The sequence below is a fragment of the Salvelinus fontinalis genome, chromosome 7, assembly GCF_029448725.1.
Source record: "Salvelinus fontinalis isolate EN_2023a chromosome 7, ASM2944872v1, whole genome shotgun sequence".
In the NCBI taxonomy this organism is placed as follows: Eukaryota; Metazoa; Chordata; class Actinopteri; order Salmoniformes; family Salmonidae; genus Salvelinus; species Salvelinus fontinalis.
In genome coordinates this window covers 35,772,120-35,789,743 of record NC_074671.1, presented here as the reverse complement: position 1 = coordinate 35,789,743, position 17,624 = coordinate 35,772,120, and the positions used below count along the sequence as shown (strand labels likewise).

General features: G+C 45.3%; 1 pseudogene; it reads right to left on the bottom strand.

Annotated features, from left to right (window-relative positions):
• LOC129860062 (ribonuclease 3-like) overlaps positions 1–17,177 on the bottom strand; it is a 169,662-nt pseudogene extending 152,485 nt beyond the window's left edge.
• Between the last annotated feature and the right edge of the window lie 447 nt (positions 17,178–17,624).

The window sequence follows — 17,624 nt, the reverse complement described above, 5'->3', positions numbered from 1 at the left end:
CAACTCTTCGTACTGTCGCCGCTCTGCTTTCGCCGCCTCTATCTCCTCCCTTGGACGCCGCTACTCTCCAGCCTTTGCCCAGGGGCCCTTGCCTTCCAATATCTCCTCCCATGTCCATTCCTCCAGAAAACGCTGCTCCTCCCGGCCACGCCGGTTGGTCCGTTTGTGGTGGGTAGTTCTGTCGCGATCGTTGTCAGGGAAATGACCGGACCAAGGTGCAGCATGGTAAGCGTATATACTTTTATTAATTAGATGTCGCCAACAAACAATAAACATCAAAAATGAATGTGAAGATCGGTAAGGCTATACCTGCCATTAACAAAGACAACAACCCACACTGAAGGAGGGAAAAAGGGCTGCCTAAGTATGATCCCCAATCAGAGACAACGAAAGACAAACACACAGAAATACAAAACATAGAATGCCCACCCCACATCATACCCTGACCTAACCAAATAGAGAAATAAAACGGCTCTCTAAGGTCAAGGCGTGACAAGTGTCTGTAATATAAAATACTTGTTTTATCTCAATATGAAGACTAGTAGGTGGCCGGTATGTAGCAATAGACTGTTAACCTCTTTAGGGTATGTGGGACGGTAGCGTCAACAGCCAGTGAAACTGCAGGGCGCCAAATTCAACAGAAAGTATTTTACACCATTTTAAAGATACATTTGTTGTTAATCCAGCCACAGTGTCCGATTTCAAAAAGGCTTTACGACGAAAGCACACCAAACTGTTATGAGCCAAGTCACAGAAAAATACAGCCATTTTTCCAGCCAAAGAGAGGAGTCACAAAAAAGCATAGAGATAAAATTGTTCACTAACCTTTCATGATCTTCATCAGATGACACTCAAAGGACTTCATGTTAAACAATACATGTGTGTTTTGTTCGGTAAAGTTCATATTTATATCCAAAAATCTGAGTTTATGTTCAGTAGTTCCAAAACTTCCGGTGATTTTGCAGAGAGCCACATCAAAAAGCACACCATGCAATAATCTGAGTACAGCGAGACCAACACAACCCAAAGAGATATCCGCCATGTTGTGTAGTCAACAGATGTCAGAATAGCATTATAAATATTCACTTACCTTTGATGATCTTCATCAGAATGCACTCCCAGGAATCCCAGTTCCACAATAGTTGTTTGTTTTGTTTGAGAAAGTCCATAATTTATGTCCAAATAGCGCGTTTAGCCCAGTAATCAAAATTCATGACGCGCCATCACTAGGTGCAGACAAAAAGTCAAAAAGTTCCGTTACAGTCCGTAGAAACATGTCAAACGATGTATAGAATAAATCTTAGGATGTTTTTAACATAAATCTTCAATAATGTTCCAACCGGAGAATTCCTTTTTCTTCAGACATGCAATGGAACGCAAGACGACACTACATTCTCGAGAGGCTTGCGGTTGAAGGTGGTGCAATTGCCGTACCAGGCGGTGATACAGCCTGACAGGATGCTCTCGATTGTGCATCTGTAAAAGTTTGTGAGTGTTTTAGATGACAAGCCACATTTTTTCACCTCGCTGTCTGTGTGGGTGGACCATTTCAGTTTGTCCGTGATGTGTACGCAGAGGAACTTATAAAGTTCCACCTTCTCCACTACTGTCCTGTTGATGTCAATGGGGGGGTGCTTCTTCTGCTGTTTCCTGAAGTCTCCTTTGTTTTGTTGACGTTGAGTGAAAGGTTACTTTCCTGACACCACAATCCGAGGGTCCTCACCTCCTCCCTGTTGGCCGTCTCGTCGTTGTTGGTAACCCGGCCTACCACTGTAGTGTTGTCTGCAAACTTGATGATTGATTAATGGGTGAACAGGGAGTACAGGAGAGGGCTGAGAATGCAACTTTGTGGGGCCCCAGTGTTGAGGATCAGCGGGGTGGAGATGTTGCTGAGTTGTAGTCAATGAATATCATTCTTACATAGGTATTCCTCTTGCCCAGATGGGATAGGGCAGTGTGCAGTGTGATGGCAATTGCATCGTCCGTCGACCTAGGGTAAGCAAATTGGTGTGGGTCTAGGGTATCAGGTGGGGTGAAGGTGATATGGTCCTTGTTTAGTCTCTCAAAGCACTTCATGATGACAGAAGTGAGTGCAATCGGGCGATAGTCATTCAGATCTGTTACCTTAGCTTTCTGGGGAAGAGGAACAATGGTGGCCATCTTGAAGCATGTGGGGACCACAGATTGGGATAGGGATTGGTTGAATATGTCCGTAAACACACCAGCCAGCTGGTCTGTGTATGCTCTAAGGACGCAGCTAGAGATGTCATCTGGGCCGGCAACCTTGCAAGGGTTAACACGTTTAAATGTTTTACTCACGTTGGCCATGGAGAAGGAGAGCCCACAGGCTTTGGTAGCGGGCCATGTCAGTGGCACTGTATTGTCCTCAAAGCGAGTTTAATTTGTCTGGGAGCAGATCATCGGTGTCCGCGACGAGGCTGGTTTTCTTTTTGTAATCCGTGATTGACTGTAGACCCTGCCACATATGTCTTATGTTTGAGCCATTGGATTGCGACTCTGCTTTGTCTCTATACTAACACGTTGCTTGTTTCATTGCGTTGCGGAGGGAATAGCTGAAATGTTTTTATTTGGTCATGTTTCCGGTCGCCTTGCCATGATTAAAAGCGGTGGTTCGCGCGAATGCTGCCACCAATCCAAGGTTTCTGGTTAGGGAAGGTTTTAATGCTCACAGAGGGTACGCCATCTCCGATGTACTTGCTAATAAACTCGCTCACCGAGTCAGCATACACATCAATGTTATTGTCCGAGGCTATTTGGGACATATCCCAGTCCACGTGATCAAAGCAATCTTGAAGTCCTGTATCCGATTGGTCAGACCAGCATTGTATTGACCTGAGCACGGGTGTTTCCTGTTTTACTTTCTGTCTATAGGCTGGGAGCGACAAAATGGAGTCATGGTCAGATTTTCCAAAGGCAGGCGGGGAAGGGATGCTTTGTATGCGTTGCTGTCACGCCCTGGCCTTAATATTCTTTGTTTTCTTTATTATTTTAGTTAGGTCAGGGGGTGACATGGGGAATGTTTATGTTTTGTTGGTTTTGGGTGTTGTTTATGGTAAAAGGGGTTGTGTATAGTATATGGGTTTGTGTGGAGTACATGTTTCTAGTGTTGTCTATGTATGTTTAGTTGTCTAGGAGAGTCTATGGTTACCTGAATGAGTTCCCAATTAGAGACAGCTGATTTCGGTTGTCTCTGATTGGGAGCCTTATTTAGGGTAGCCATAGGCTCTCATTGGTGGTGGGTAATTGTCTATGTAGAACGTTTGTAGCCTGTATGTATGTGCACAACGTTTGTAGCTTCACGGTCGTTTTGTTAAAGTGTTTCGTGTTTATTTTTTGTCATCTTTTAAAATAAAAGAAGATGGCTTATTTTCCAACTGCTGCGTTTTGGTCCGTCAATCCCCCACACGATCGTGACAGAATTACCCACCATAGGACCAAGCGGCATGACCAGCGGCAACAGGAGCAATACAAGGATTTATGGACATGGGAGGAAATTTTAGACCGGGAGGTACCAGGAGAATATAACCGCCCCAAAGCTGAGCTGGAGGCAGCGAAAGCAGAGAGGCGGCGATATGAGGAGCTAGCTCGGAGGCAGGAAAAGGAACCTACAAAGGATCTGGGTTACACTACGTGGGAGGAGATCGACAGGTGGGCGATCAACCCAGGGAGAGTGCCGGAGCCCGCCTGGGATTCTCTGGCGCAGTGCGAGGAGGGATACCGGCGAATGGAGGCAGCACGACGAAGCGGTAGGAAGCCTGTGGGAAAACCCAAAAAATTTCTTTGGGGGGGGCTTAAAGGGAGAGTGGCGAAGTCAGGTAGGAAACCTGCGCCTACTCCCTGTAATTACCGTGGAGAGCGAGAGTACGGGCAGACACCGTGTTACGCAGTAGAGCGCACGGTGTCTCCTGTACGTGTGCATAGCCCGGTGCGGGTTATTCCACCTCCCCGCACTGGCAGGGCTAGATTGAGTATTGAGCCGGATGTCATGAAGCCGGCCCTACATATCTGGCCACCAGTGCGTCTCCTCGGGCCGGTTTACATGGCACCAGCCTTACGCATGGTGTCCCCGGTTCGCCTACATAGCCCGGTGCGGGTTATTCCACCTCCCCGCACTGGTCGGGCAACGGGGAGCATTCAACCAGGTAAGGTTGGTCAGGCTCAATGCTCAAGGGAGCCAATACGCCTGCACGGTCCGGTATTTCCGGCGCCACCTCCCCGCCCCAGTTCAGTGCCACCAGTGCCTACACCACGTAACAGGCTTCCAGTGTGTCTCCAGAGCCCTGTTCCTCCTCCACGCACTCGTCCTATGGTGCGTGTCTCCAGCCCGGTATCACCAATTCCGGCACCACGCACTAAGCCTCTTGTGCGTCTCCAGAGTCCTGTGCATCCTGTTGCTGCTCCCCGCATTAGCCCTGAGATGCGTGTCCCCAGTCCGGTACCACCAGTTCCGGCCCCACGCACTAGGCCTAATGTGCGTCCCCAGGGTCCAGTATGCCCTGTTCCTGCTCCCCGCACTAGCCCTGAGATGCGTGTTCCCAGCCCGGTGCCACCAGTCCCGGCACCACGCACCAGGCCTACAGTGCGCCTCAGCCGGCAGGAGTCTGCCGTCTGCACAGCGATGACTGAACTGCTCGTCTCCCCAGCGCCATCTGAGCCATCCGTCTCCCCAGCGCCATCTGAGCCATCCGTCTCCCCAGCGCCATCTGAGCCATCCGTCTGCAATGAGCCTGCAAAGCCGCCCGTCTGCCATGAGCCTGCAAAGCCGCCCGTCTGCCATGAGCCCACTGAGCCGTCCGCCAGACAGGAGCCGCTAGAGCCGCCAGCCAGACAGGAGCCGCTAGAGCCGTCCGTCAGACAGGATCTGCCAGAGCCGCCAACCAGACAGGATCTGCCAGAGCCGCCAACCAGACAGGATCTGCCAGAGCCGCCAACCAGACAGGATCTGCCAGAGCCGCCAACCAGACAGGATCTGCCAGAGCCGCCAACCAGACAGGAGCAGCCAGATCAGTCAGCCAGCCATGAGCAGCCAGATCCGTCAGCCAGCCATGAGCAGCCAGATCCGTCAGCCAGCCATGAGCAGCCAGATCCGTCAGCCAGCCATGAGCAGCCAGATCCGTCAGCCAGCCATGAGCAGCCAGATCCGTCAGCTAGCCATGAGCAGCCAGATCCGTCAGCTAGCCATGAGCAGCCAGATCCGTCAGCTAGCCATGAGCAGCCAGATCCGTCAGCTAGCCATGAGCAGCCAGATCCGTCAGCTAGCCATGAGCAGCCAGATCCGTCAGCCAGCCATGGGTCATCCCTCAGTCCGGAGCTGCAGTCCCTCAGTCCGGAGCTGCAGTCCCTCAGTCCGGAGCTGCCATTCTTCAGTCCGGAGCTGCCCCTTATCCTGGTGCTGCCCCTTACCCTGGTGCTGCCCCTTACCCTGGTACTGCCCCTTACCCTGGTACTGCCCCTGACCCTGGTACTGCCTCTTACCCTGGTACTGCCCCTTACCCTGGTACTGCCCCTTAGTCCAGAACTGCCCCTTAATGCAATGGGGTTAATGTGGAGAGGGGTCATTTTGAAGAAGCTAAGGAGGTGGTTAGGGACTGTGGTGAAGTGGGGACCACGACCAGAGCCGGAGCCGCCACCGTGGAGGGAAGCCCACCCAGACCCTCCCCTAGACTGTGTATGGTGCGCCCGGAGTTCGCGCCTCAAGGGGGGGGTTATGTCACGCCCTGGCCTTAATATTCTTTGTTTTCTTTATTATTTTAGTTAGGTCAGGGGGTGACATGGGGAATGTTTATGTTTTGTTGGTTTTGGGTGTTGTTTATGGTAAAAGGGGTTGTGTATAGTATATGGGTTTGTGTGGAGTACATGTTTCTAGTGTTGTCTATGTATGTTTAGTTGTCTAGGAGAGTCTATGGTTACCTGAATGAGTTCCCAATTAGAGACAGCTGATTTCGGTTGTCTCTGATTGGGAGCCTTATTTAGGGTAGCCATAGGCTCTCATTGGTGGTGGGTAATTGTCTATGTAGAACGTTTGTAGCCTGTATGTATGTGCACAACGTTTGTAGCTTCACGGTCGTTTTGTTAAAGTGTTTCGTGTTTATTTTTTGTCATCTTTTAAAATAAAAGAAGATGGCTTATTTTCCAACTGCTGCGTTTTGGTCCGTCAATCCCCCACACGATCGTGACAGTTGCGAAAGTTCGAGTAGCAATGATCCTGAAGCTATCAGCTCTTGTCGTGCTTTGATATGCTGATAGAATTTAGGAAGCACGGTTCTTAGGTTAGCTTTGTTAAAATTCCCAGCTACAATAAATTTAGCCTCAGGATGTATGGTTTCCAGATTACATAGAGGCCATTGAAGTTCTTTCAGGGCCGGCAAGGAATCTGCTTGGGGCGGGGGGAGTATACACGGCTGTGACCATAATCGGAGAGAATTCACTTGGAAGAAAATGTGGTCGGCATTTGATTGAAAGGAATTCTAGGTCGGGTGAACAAAAGGACTTGGGTTCCTGTATGTTGTTGTGATTACACCATGAGACATTAATCATAAGGCATACACCCCCGCCCTTCTTCTTACCAGAGAGATGTTTGTTTCTGTCGGCGCAATGCATGAAGAAACCGGGTGGCTGTATCGATTCTGACAACATTTCCCTAGTGAATGTTTCCGTGAAACAGAGAATGTTACAATCTCCGATGTCTCTCTGGAAGGCAACTCCTGCCCTAATTTTGTCCACCTTGTTATCTAGAGTTTGGACATTGGCGAGTAATATGCTCAGAAGCGGTGGATGGTGTGCTCGCCTTCTAAGTCTGACCAATAGGCCGCTCCGTCTGCCTCTCCTGTGGCGACCTCGTTGTTTTGGGTTGGCCTCTGGGATAAGATTGCATGTCCAGGGTAAGACATATTCCTGGTCATAATAATTGTAAGTTGACATCGCTTTTATATCCAATAATTCTTCCCGGCTCTATGTAATAACACTTTAGATTTTACGGGCTAACAATGTAAGAAATAATACATTAAAAAAACAAATAACTGCATAGTTTTCTAAGGACCATCTCTGTCGGCGCCATCTTCCTTGATTTAATCATGTCTTTACATATATTATTTAAGATATGTGTGAAATTTGTTTTGATTTAGAATGGACCATATCATGTACCTGTCTCAAAACAGGGGCAGTAGGGGTAAAATAGTAATCTATGCACTTAAATAGCGAATGTAGGACACTTTTCCCCTGGTTCATTGTCATGCCAGCCAGGTAAGCTATACTCCTGTTGTAAAAATAAGCAATGTGCTTAATATTAGGAAAGTTAAGAAATAAATATACTGTATATATACATAAACTGAGCAAAAAAAGAAACATCCCTTTTCCAGGACCCTGTCTTCCAAAGACAATTTGTAAAAATCCCAAAAACTTCACAGATCTTCATGGTAAAGGGTTTAATCACTGTTTCCGATGCTTGTTCTATGAACCATAAACAATTAATGAACACGCACCTGTGAAATACTGTCTTATTTACTCTAGTAAATTGTAGTATTTACTGATTAGTATAGTATAAATACTGCATTAAGGTATATGCAAACTTCCAACTTCAACTGTAGTGGGCCTAGCCTATAGAAAGCTGATGGGGATCCATCTCTTTTAGTAGAGGCCATCACTCTGTTCTTGTGCAACTGCATTGTCTACACAAATGTTGCGCAACATGAGCTCTTGGGCTCTCATGAAGTGTTTGATTCGATTTTCGAACACATTTGCATTCATGTCAGAGTGATTAGAGGGACAATAGAGTGCCGAGTACAAGGCAGTTAACACGTTTGGTAGGCTACTAATGACCATCAGCAGCATCGGAGCTTGGAGAAGCCTAATTACCGTGACTAAGAGGTCACGTGGAATTTGACTGCCTTCATGACTAATGACTGCTGGTGTGGCGGTTGAGTTCACCGCAACAGCCCTAGGACAACGCAACTTATTTAATTGAACTGTTAAAAGCGATGAAGGAATGAGGCAACAATAGAGAAAGAGAGAGGCTAATAACATTAGGGGAAATATTATTAAACGTATATATGCGTCAGCCTACTAATTGTACAAGGCCCTATTATATTTCACATTTCAAATCAAATTCACTTGCTTATGTGTATAACTTTGTAGGCCGCATGTGTTGCACCAGAATCAAATCTTCTCTGCGCTTTACATGGTTTGAACAATGTACGTTATTGCAGTACATATAATACAATACAGTAATTGTCCCGTATACAGTGCATTCTGAACGCATTCAGACCCCTTGACTTTTTCCACATTTTTGTTACGTTACAGCCTTATTCTAAAATTGATGACATTTTATTTTACACACAATACCCCATAATGACAAAGAAAAAAGTTTTTGGGAAAAACTGAAATATCACATCGACATAAGTATTCAGACCCTTTACTCTGTACTTTGTTAAAACATCTTTGGCAGTGATTACCATCTCGAGTCTTCTCGAGATGATGCTACACGCTTGGCACACCTGTATTTGGGGAGTTTCTCCCATTCTTCATTGCAGATGCTCTCAAGCTCTGTCAGGTTGGATGGGGAGCGTCGCTGCACAGCTATTTTTGAGCGGGTTCAAGTCCAAGCTCTGGCTGCGTCACTCAAGGACATTCAGAGACTTTCCCCGAAGCCACTCCTGCGTTGTCTTGGCTGTGTGCTTAGGGTCATAGTTCCTGAGTGCTTTGGAGCAGATTTTCCTCAAGGAACTCTGTACTTTACTAGTCTCCAAGTCCCTGTCGCTGAAAAACATCCCCACAGCATGATGCTGCCACCACCATGCTTCACGTGGTGGTGCCATGCTTCACCTGGCACCCCCAACCTGGATGGTGCCAGGTTTCCTCAAGACGTGACGCTTGGCTTTCTTTCAGGCCAAAGAGTTCAATCTTAGTTTCATCAGACAAGATAATCTTGTTTTTTAGGTGCCTGACAAGTGATATTGTGCTCAAAGTAGGCTCTGTATGCTTTGTGCATGTGACAAATTTACCCAGGACGACTAACAAAAATACACAAATTAAGCATGACGGTCAAATGTATTTACATCGACTGATATTTCCATCATTATTTTGTAACACCCCGGTCAATTTGGCCAACAACACTTTTATTTATTGGCTTTTAATTTTTGGGGCCAAAAGCTGGCTTTTACCGGCTAACGGAAACCCTGTCCCAGACAGTACAAGATTTTTTTGCTGTTGCTAAAACCCTGTTTCTTTTTGACCATTGTAATGTAAAACTATTACAGTAAAGTACTACATTGGAACCCAGAAGTTATTTAGATGGGAATAAACTGCTGCATTGGGCCTTTAAAATCATATGGCAAGAGTTGTGGGACCAACATTTGCAACAGATTTTATTGCAAATATTCTAAAATCTGTAAAAAAAAAAACAACATGCGCATTTTCCCCCCAGGGATGTGTCCATCAAACAGACCTTTTGCATATAAAAGGCTGTGTGTGAAAATCCCATGTACCGAATTAAAATTCAAGCGAAGTGGGTTTCCACCGCATTTTCAACTCTACTGATGGTTTTGTCACAAAAACTGTTGCATTATATAGCAAATGTGCCCAATCTGGTCTTGGCACATGCGCTCTAGCCAACAACTCACAGATGCAGTGCAGGTAGGCTACCTATATTATGATATTATGGATGAGAAAGACACTATTTGTATTTGTCAAGCATCGATCATCATGTTACCAGAACAATATTTATTGAAAAGGAGCATCAAGCTCATCAACTTGCACATTCACCACCCTGAGAAGTTCATCATAATCTGTAGCCTAATAAACTGCATGCTTTCCTGTGTCGTAGTGGGAGGCCCACACAATATATCATCATGTGACTACAAGTTAACGTCGATATGATGGTTATTATATTAATATTTGCTTTTATTATATACAGTACCAGTCAAAAGTTTGGACACACCTACTCATTCAATGTTTTTTCTTTATTGTTACTATTTTCTACATTGTAGAATAATAGTGAAGACATCAAAACTATGAAATAACATATATAATCATGTCGTAACCAAAAAAGTAAATAATATGTAAAATTGTACATTCTTCAAAGTAGTCACCCTTTGCCTTGATGACAGCTTTGCACACTCTTGGCATTCTCTCAACCAGCTTCATGAGGTAGTCACCTGGAATGCATTTCACTTAACAGGTGTGCCTTGTTAAAAGTTCATTTGTGGAATGTCTTTCATTTTTAATGTGTTTGAGCCAATCTGTTGTGTTGTGACATGGTAGGGGTGGTATACAGAAGATAGCCCTATTTGGTAAAATACCAAGTCTATATTATATCAAGAACAGCTAAAATAAGCAAAGATAAATGACCGTTGGACCGCAGAGTGACGGAAAAGCAGCCAACAAGTGCTCCACATATGTGGGAACTCCTTCAAGACTGTTGGAAAAGCATTCCAGGTGAAGCTGGGTGAGAGAATGCCAAGACTGTGCAAAGCTGTCATCAAGGCAAAGGTGGCTACTTTGAAGATTCTAAAATATACTTTAATTAGTTTAACACTTTTTGGGGGTTACTACATGATTCCATATGTGTTATTTCATAGTTTTGATGTCTTCACTATTATTCTACAATGTAAAAAACAGTAAACATAAAGAAAAAACCTTGAATGAGTAGGTTTGTCCAAACCTTTGACTGGTAATGTAGATCTTGACACAAATGTTTTTATCGTGTGAATAAAGTCATGTTTTTCCTTTTCACAATGTTGTTCCTCATTTTTACTATGTGATAGGATTTTGCCTACTGTGTCATATTGTGCTTTTGTCAGCATAAATCCAGTAGCAGCCAGCATCCCCCTTCAACTGTTATAGATGAAGTACAGGCATGAGTAATTAGAAGGACCTGGGATTAGAGGTGAGGGATTGTTATCAGCCATGTCATGATTCATGAATATTAATAATTCCAGGATTTAGTATCCTCGGTTATTCCAGGCACTGAAAATAGCAAGGCAGTTTGGGATAAAGCATTAATCTAAAGTTAGAATGGAACATTTTGGCTGAGCTCTTGAAAACACCCTCAATTGAATTATAATAATATAACTGAGATTGTTTGCAATTAAACAGGGCAGTGAAGACAAATAATTTATGTGTCAGTAAAGCTCTAAATTCCACAAAAAAAGGCAGACTCTTCTTTTGAATTTGCCCTACCAGTACATTTAATATTTGCAACATTTATTTAATCCTCTGTGGCATATTTATGAAGTTTCGCCACCAGAGTGTAGCAGAGGACTACAGGCACAACACAGCCAGGTAGAGAAAAAAAACTATTTCCCTGCCTGAGTGCTGCTCCCAACTGTATTGTCATGAAAAGTGTTTGTTTGCAGCTGGAAAAATCTATGTGATGAACCTTGGGCATTTGCTCACGTATTTAGAGAAGCCTTGGTAGAAGGCGAGCACTAACCCTGCGACTAGGGAGAGTGGGATAATAATTTCACGAAACAGCATGGTTAAAACATATTGTGTATTTGAAGGTTTAAAAGGTTAATGCCTGCTGGGTTTTATTCGAATTGTGTGAATCATCTTCCATAATCATATCTATGGGGATAGCAATACGTACATAATATACTGCATATTATTTAACAAAACTTAATGAAGTTGGACACACACGCAAACAGACACAAGACAGTTGGATGATGGCGTATCGTCATCATAAATTATTTCATTGACAGTACCTTGTCTTGCATTGCCAATAAAAGCTAGTGCACTGCATACATGCCACAAAGACAAAGTTCCCAGAATGGAATTACTGGAAATGAAAACAAAAGCCACCTTCCCCGAGCATAGTTAAGGTAGCTCAGCTGCTGTTCCCAGAAGACAGGCCAGTAAAAAATATAACACTCACCGCATTGTGGTTCAGTAGCCTCACCTCATACCTCCCAAGACGTGTGTGTGTGTGTGTGTGTGTGTGTGTGTGTGTGTGTGTGTGTGTGTGTGTGTGTGTGTGTGTGTGTGTGTGTGTGTGTGTGTGTGTGTGTGTGTGTGTGTGTGTGTGTGTGTGTGTGTGTGTGTGTGTGTGTGTGTGTGTGTGTGTGTGTGGTTGACTGTGTGTGGGGTGGGGGGGTTTGACTGGCCTGTTATTTGGAAGGAGAATTTGATTAACCTTGAGTCTGGGGAAGGTGGCTTTTGAGGAGAGGACACGGTCTGTTTTGTCATTCCACTTTAGTGCCAGCTGTTGATTGTTCTACTTGATCCCCAGCTAGCACATATTGTTCTGAGAACTACATGTTTCTTAGAGCTTGGTGAGAGCATGGTTGTCCTACGGTTATCTAGCATACAACCTTTCCACAATGTTTTGGGAATGGTGCAGGATACCCAGCTAGCACGTAACGTTCTGAGAACATTTCTTACGTGGCCCTTTCAGTACTTCAGCTCAACGTTTCCTCATCGTTCTCATATTGTTCCGAGAACGTTAAAAAACAACATTCTTCTGTGGGAATTTCAGTACTTTCAGCATAACATTTTCTGCAGGTTTCCTCGTGGCTCAATTTAAAGGCATGTTCTCAGAACATTAAGAAAATGTTCCATAAAAACCACAAGAAAACATTAGTAATGTTCAAAGATTGTTGTAAGAATGTTATTTAAAAACTTGTTAAAGCTTGTTAAGTGTTTTGGCCATGCCCACTAATTGGCCACACCTGATCTTAATGACTGCTTGTTTCCTTTGAAATGATGGCTGTTTGAATAAATAAAAATTAGCAGCTTTGTATGAGTTATAAAACATGATCTGCTAGCTCCACCCTGGTGACGCAATGGTAACAGAAGAGCATAGGTTCAAATCTCACTGATGCCATGCCACAATAAAAAATGTTTTTGTTTGCATGATTAATGCCTAAGCAAATGCACTTCCATGTGTCCTATCTGTGCTTGGAGTTAAAAACAGTTAACATAATATGAGAATTATTGAAACGTTCTCAGAACGTTCTTTAATTGCCTTCAAACAACCTATAATTTACATTTTCAGAAAGTTAATAAAACCTCCCAGGAAAACTTTCAGGGAACCTTAGTAAAACATTCTCCCTGTAACTCAAAAATTCCCAGAAAGTTCCCAAAACAGGCAATATTTTCTCAGAACCTGTACTGGTCAGGAAATGTACTGCTTTGCTCCCAGAACCAATGGGAAATCAAAATCATATGTTCCCACAACTTGGACGTTAGTGGCGTGCCCTGTGTAGACTATAATGTCCTGGACAAATAGAAGCTTCTCGTCCCTGATCAAGATGGTGCCATACAGGTTGGCAGCCGTTTTGCAAGCTCCGATCCAACTTTGCTATTTTGTGATTCTTTTGTTGTTGATTTTTACAAAAATTTTCACAAAATGCATCCGCTATTGTTTCTTACAACCGAAAAGAACTCTTGAACATCAGATCGGCAGTTACTTACCCCAATTCCGGCTTCTACTTGTGACTCATTTGCCCTGTGTTCTCCGTAATTCCAACCCAATTTTCAGGCTACCCAATACGAAACGCGTTACAGAGGCAATAGAGGGAAAACCGGCTACCTCTTCCCTCCATTCTACTGGCTAATGTACAGTCACTTGATAATAAGATGGATGACTTCCGATCATGAGTTTGCTATCAACGGGACTCTCGGAACTGCAATAATCTTTGCTTTTCAGAAACATGGCTCTTTGACAAGATACCCTTCACGGGTATCCAACTCGATGGATTCTCCATTCCCCCGGGCGGACAGGACAGTGGAGTCGGAAAAATCGAAGGGGGGGAAGGGTTTACCTCTTCATCAAAAACAACAGCAACAACTGGTGTGCTAATTCCAGAGCGGTGGAAATGTCGACCCACTGTTCACCCGCCTGGGAATACCTGATGGTCAAATTGGTATTGGTATTGGGTATTTTATTAGGATCCCCATTAGCTGTTGCACAGGAAGAGTATGCCAACCCTTCTACCTCTGAGGGAGTTTTCAGCAGTTATCGTGACTGCTGTATACATTCCACCTCAGGACAATGAAAAGAACAATCTGGCACTTAATGAACTGTACAAGGCTATAAACAAGCAGGAAACCCTACACCCAGAGGCTACCTTTCTGGTTGCCGTCGATTTTAATTCAGTGCGTGATGCCCAACTTCCATCAACACGTCTCCAACGCCACTAGGGGCGATGAAGTCCTCGACCACTGCTATTCTACCCACAGGCAAGCACACAAGGCTCTCCCTCGTCCGCCATTCGGTAAATCAGATCATGACTCCATACTCTTGCTTCCTGTTTACAAGCAGAAGCTGAAATAGGAATTGATCGCGATTTCCTATGGTGAGAAATGGTAATCAGAGTCAGAGGGTATGCTACAGGACTGCTTTGCTAGCACTGATTGTAATATGTTACGAGACTCCTCCAATAACACTGACGAGCTAGTCACCTCAGTCACTGGCTTCATTAGAAAATGCATCAGTGACGTTGTACCCGCACTGAGGGTTCGCCGCTTCCCCAATCAAAAGCCCTGGATTAAAACAGAGTTTGGCGCTAAACTAAAGAGCAGAGCTACCACACACAGAGCTATCGTAGACAACCCTCATTCTTTGGCCGAAGATAGGGATAAGTACAAGAAGGCCCGCCGTGACCTCCGCAGAACCATCAAATGAGCAAAGGACAATATAGGAATAAGGTAGAATCATACGACACAGATTCTGACTCCCACTGCATGTGGCAGGGGTTACAGTCCATTACGAATTACAAAGGAAGACTCAACTGGGATCCGCCCAACGATGCCTCACTACCAGACTAACTCAATTAATTTTATTTGCTCTTTGACGACAACAACATCTAGCCGTTGTGTGGGCCATCACCGACCCAGAGGACTAGGTGATCTCGCTTTACAAGTCTGACGCAAGAAGGGTATTTGATCAGGTCAACACTCGCAAGACCGCGTGACCCGACGGTATTCCAGGGCGTGTTCTCAGAGCATGCGCAGAACAGCTGGCAGGCATATTCATTGTAATTTTCAACCTCTCCTTGTCCCAGTCTGCAATCCCCACATGTTTTAAGATGACCACAATCATTCCTGTTCATAAGAACTATAAGCCTTCATGCCACAAGGATTAACACCCTGTAGCACTCACTTCTGTAATCATGAAATGCTTTGAGAGGCTGGTTATGGCACACATTATCTCCACCATCCCAGCCACCATAGACCCACTCCAATTTGCATACCGCCCCAACAGATCAATAGATGACGCAATCTCAATTGCTCTCCACACTGCCCTCACCTACCAAGATAAGCGGAATACCTATCTGAGAATGCTGTTCATTGACTACAGCTCAGCATTCAACACCATATTCCCTTCCAAGCTCTTCACCAAGCTTTTGACCCTGGGACTGAACAGCTCTCTCTGCAACTGGATCCTGGACTTCCTGATGGGCCAAACCCAGGTGTTGAGCGTAGGCAACATGACCTCCACAACGCTGACCCTTAACACAGAGGCCCACCAGGGGTGTGTGTTTAGTCCTCTCCTATACTCCCTGTTCACCCACGACTGTGTGGCCACACACAACTCCAACACCATAATTAAGTTCACTGACGACACGACGGTGGTAGGCCTGATCACCAGCGGCGATGAGTCAGCCTACAGGGAGGAAGTCAGTGAACTGGCAGTGTGGTGCCAGAGCAACAACCTCTCCCTCATTGTCCGGAAGACCAAGGAGCTGTCTCAGAGTCTTTAGGTTCTTTTTGGCAAACTCCAAGTGGGCTGTCATGTGCCCTTTACTGAGGAGTAGCTTCAATCTGGCCCCTACCATAAAGGCCTGATTGGTGGAGTGCTGCAGAGATGGTAGTCTTTCTGGAAAGTTCTCCCATCTCCACAACTCTATAGCTCTGTCAGAGTGACCATCGGGTTCTTGGTCACCTGCCTGATTGACCAGCTCTAGGAAGAGTCTTGGTGGTTCCGAACTTCTTTCATTTAAGAATGATGGAGGCCACTGTCTTGAGGAACTTCAAAGCTGCAGACATTTTTTGGTGCCATTCCCCAGATCTGTACCTCGACACAATGCTGTCTTGGAGCTCTACGGACAATTCCTTCGACCTCATGGCTTGGTTTTTGCTCTGACATGCACTGTCAACTGTAAGACCTTATATAGAGAGGTGCCTGCCTTTCCAACTCATGTCCAATCAATTGAATTTACGACAGGTGGACTCCAATCAAGTTGTCAAAACATCTCAAGGATGCTCAATGGAAACAGGATACACCTTAAAAGAAGGCTGTAACGTAACAAAATGTGAAAAAAGTCAAGGGGTCTATATACTTTCCGAAGGCACTGTACATAAAAGTAGGGTTAAAGTAACTAGGCAACAGGATAGATAATTGACAGTAGCACCAGTGTATGTGGTGAGTGAGAAAGTGTGTATTTGAGTGTTGCTGTAGTCATTGTAAGTATGTGTGAGTGTGTGGATAGAGTCCACTGTGTTTGCATAGAGTCAGTGCATAAAAGTAATGGCTTCGGGGAAGAAGCCTTCCAGGGTCCCGTTGGTTTCAGACTTGCTGCACTGGTACCGCTTGCTGTGCAGTAGCAGAGAGAACAGTCTATGGCTTCGGTGGCTGGAGTCTTTGAACAAAACGTTTGGCCTTCCTCTGACTCCGCCTGGTATAGTGATTTTGGATGGCAGGCAGCTTGGCCCCAGTGATGTACTGAGCCATACTCACCACCCTCTGTAGCGCCTTGAAGTCGGGGGTCTTGCAGTTACTGTACCAAGCGAGGATGCAGCCAGTCAAGATGCTCTCAATGGTGCAGCTATAGAACTTTTTTGAGGATCTGCGGGCCCATGCCAGATCTTTTCAGCCTCCAGAGGAGGAATAGGCACTGTCGTTGCCTCTTCAAAACACCCTCTCCACCACAGCCCCATCGATGCTGTAGCCCCATTGCAGCCCCATCGCTGACAGTGAGGGAGAGGTTGTTGTCCTGTCATCACACTACCAGGTCTCTGATCTCCTCCCTATAGGCTGCCTCATCGTTGTCTATGATCAGTCCTGCCACCGTTGTGTTGTCAGCAAACTTGATGATGGTGTTGGAATCGTGCGCAGCCATGCAGCCGTGGGTGAACAGGAAGTGCAGAAGGGGACTAAGCACACACCTTTGAGGGGACCCCGTATTGATGGTCCGCGTGGTGGATGTGTCGTCGCCCATTTAGCGGCAACGCATCCTCCTGGCTCTCTCCTCTCCTGTTGCTCCAAGGCATAGAGATTGGTCTCCTCCACCATGTCTCCCACCAGCGTCTATCAGAGACAGCTTGCAGCTGACGGGGTGCGACAGTTGAACCCTGATAAGGTATGACAGTTGAGCTAAGCTCATGAGACATTTAAAAGTTATATTCTTCAAGAATACATATCATCAATTTGCTAGTCCAAAAATGGGTGTAGCATCTGCAGATTGCCCCTTTTTAAAGAAGGCAATAAATATGCCTAGTTATTTGTAAATCAATGTGAGACATACAAATAAAATGTGCATCTAAATGGTATTTCCTTAGGAACAATTTGGAAGAATCCTTCAATCATGGATGACCCAGAAGTGCTTCTGACAGTGGGAGGAGAAAATATGGTTAATCATGAATGAACAATGGTACCAATGGTGAGG